Source organism: Oncorhynchus keta, chromosome 19 (genome assembly GCF_023373465.1).
Source record: "Oncorhynchus keta strain PuntledgeMale-10-30-2019 chromosome 19, Oket_V2, whole genome shotgun sequence".
In the NCBI taxonomy this organism is placed as follows: Eukaryota; Metazoa; Chordata; class Actinopteri; order Salmoniformes; family Salmonidae; genus Oncorhynchus; species Oncorhynchus keta.
The window spans coordinates 18,381,087-18,384,091 of NC_068439.1; the positions used below are offsets into that span (position 1 = coordinate 18,381,087).

Below are 3,005 nucleotides of genomic sequence, written 5' to 3' on the forward strand. Positions count from 1 at the left end.
AAAATGACTTGTTACATTTTGAATGCTTAACAGGACAGGAAAAGGATCCAATCCACACAATTATCAAGAGAAAATCCCTGGTCATCCCTACACCCTCTGATCTGGCAGACTCACTAAACACACATGCTTCGTTTGTAAATAATGTCATTGTTGGAGTGTGCCCCTGGCATTCCATTAATTAAAAAAACAAGAAAATGGCACCATCTGGTTGCTTAATATAAGGAATATTAAAATATGTGTACTTAAACTTTGATACTTTAGTATATTTAAAACCAAATATTTTTAGACTTTTCCTCAAGTAGTATTTTACTGGGTGACTTTCACTTGAGTGTCACGACTGCCACCGATGTCGGTTCTTCTCCTTATTCGGGCGGCGCTCGGCGGTCGCCGTCGCCGGTCTTCTCGCCATCGCCGATCCACTTTTCATTTTCCATTGGTTTTGTCTTTGTTTCCCACACACCTGGTTTTCATTTCCCAATGACTGGTCATGTATTTAACCCTCTGTTTCCCCTATGTGTTTGTGTATGATTGTTTATTGTTCATGTCGGTACGTTTCCGGCTGGTTTTGTCCGGGTGCTGTTTTCACGCGTGTTTTGTGGCAACCGTTATTGTTCGCACATTTGGTACTGTTACTTGTGCTATTTTCTTGTGCGTTCACTCATCTCTGCTCTCCTGCGCCTGACTTAATGCACCAGCTACACCCACCGCCTGACATTGAGTCATTTTCTATTAAGGTATCTTTACAATTACTCAATGATTTCCTTATTTAACCGCTAGGTTTTATGGGTATTATGACTCAAACTGGTACTCTAAATGAAATTGGTAAGGTTGCTGTATCCGGTCATATGGAGACCACCATTACACAGCTGAAGGGACATGTGCCGGAGGACCACCAGAACGGTTGTGCAACACCGGTTTCGTCTGAACTCTAATCGTGACTGAGAGCCTGTCCTCTGCAAGCAGGATTTCAGACAACACAAGCCGCATCCTGAACTCCGGTGAAGCAGAACGGAGAAACGGCAGAGATTTACCGGAGCCACAAACTGAAATCTAACGATGGCAAAATCATCTGCCCCATTCTGAGGAGCTACATTAGTCTTGTGTGTGGCGCCACCTGGGACAGCGCTCAAACGTCACTACTGGCAACTGAAAATATGCAACGTTCTTGTTCAGTTAGCCTATGTACACTACGCATTCTCCTTCAAATTAGAGGATGCGGCTTTTTCAACCACACCGTTAATGACAGGTGATATAAAATCGAGCACACAGCCATGCAATCGCCATAGACAAAACATTGGCATTAGAACGGCCCACACTGAAGAGCTCAGTGACTTTCAACGTGGCACTGTTACAGGATACCACCTTTCCAACAAGTTAATACAATTTCTGCCCAGCTAGAGCTGCCCCACTCAACTGTAAGTGCTGTTATTGTGATGTGGAAAGTCTCGGAGCAACAATGGCTCAGCCGCAAAATGGTAGCCCACACTAGTTCACAGAACGGGACCGCTGAAGCGGTTAAAAATCGTTTATCCTTGGTTGTAACACTCAGTTCCAAATTGGCTCTGGAAGTTTCCATGGTTGAGCAGTCGCACACAAGCCCAAGGTCACCATGCGCAATGACCAGCGTCGGCTGGCGTGGTGTAAACGATCACTGCCATTGGACTCTGGAAACGCATTCTCTGGAGTGATGAATCACGCTTTCCCCATCTGGCAGTCTGATGGACGAATCTGGGTTTGGCGGATGCCAGGAGAACGCTACCGGCCCTAATGCAGTGCACACGAACGTTTGGTGGAGGAGGAATAATCTGGGGCTATTTTCATGGTTCAGGCTAGGCCCATTAGTCACAGCGAGAAGACATCTTAACGCTACAGCAAACAATGATATTCTAGACTATTCTGTGCTTCCAACTTTGGCAATTTGGGAAGGCCCTTTCCTGTTTCAGCATGCTCCCGTGCACAAAGCGAGGGCCATACAAAAATGGTTTGTCAGTCTGTGTTGAACTTCACTGGGCTGCAAAATCAATTGCATCGAACTGATCTTTCAGTTAAAAGCAATTGATTTTGCATTGGCATAGACCTAGGTTGAGAATTTGTGTGCCCATGAGAACTGTTTTCACGGCGCAACATATACACTTGCAGTACATTTGACAATCTCCAAGATCCAGGATTCCTACAGGGTTTAAGTTCAGTGTTCATATTAAATTGTTAAATGCTTAATTATGACTAACACTGTCATTAATGTAAGGAAAGAGAATATTGTGCATATATACACACTCTTACTGTCAAACTTATTAGTTGTATAGTGATATTGTCGACCATCAACTGAAGGCAAATATTGATAAAATAATTTTAAAAAGCTAAAATGGTCTGGTACTTGGGGCCATGGACAGCACGGAGAACACCAATACCTGCCCTGACCCGGAAAAAGAAATGAGTGCTCTAAACAGCCGACTGACCTTCTGTAGCTCAGTTGGTAGAGCATGGCGCTTGTAACGCCAGGGTAGTGGGTTTGATTCCCGGGACCACCCATACGTAGAATGTATGCACACATGACTGTAAGTCGCTTTGGATAAAAGCGTCTGCTAAATGGCATATATTATCATATTACAAAAGCAAACAATGGTAAATCTAAAGCATTGGAATAGAGGCATTGGCTATTTTTAAGGACACATGGCAAACAAAGGAAAATCTATGCATTTTAAGGGAGCTCATCACTACAGAGGGGACAGGGAGACTTTGTGCAGCCATGTAGAAATAAAAATGGTAAATGGTTTAAACCATTTAACATTGATAAATTAGCATTATTGAGAGAACCCCAAAGTTGTTGCATTCAGGGGAGATGTGGCTTCCCGAAATCATATAACATTGATAAATTAGCACTAATGAGTTCATGAAATTGGCACCCTGGTTTTGTTCTTTTTCTCTTGATATACTAGTTCCTTATAAAAAAACAAACCCCATTGTGTTATGTGGTCAAGGAATGATAACATGTTAAGATACGTTTT

At 43.0% G+C, this 3,005-nt stretch overlaps 1 protein-coding gene and 1 long non-coding RNA gene across 3 annotated transcripts in view; one reads left to right on the forward strand and one right to left on the reverse strand.

The window, feature by feature from the left end:
* Nucleotides 1-299: 299 nt before the first annotated feature.
* LOC127909282 (uncharacterized) lies at nucleotides 300-2,960 on the forward strand. The gene is made up of 2 exons (XR_008070595.1): nucleotides 300-734; nucleotides 828-2,960. It is a non-coding gene; the product is annotated as an uncharacterized LOC127909282 (long non-coding RNA).
* Nucleotides 2,961-2,997: 37 nt separating this feature from the next.
* Nucleotides 2,998-3,005, reverse strand: part of LOC118370970 (nuclear pore complex protein Nup153-like) — a 22,201-nt gene continuing 22,193 nt past the window's right edge. For both annotated transcript variants that reach the window (XM_035756234.2, XM_035756235.2), the window contains exon 21: nucleotides 2,998-3,005. This exon is cut by the window's right edge and continues 1,587 nt beyond it. The gene's annotated coding sequence lies outside the window, so the exon portion shown is untranslated.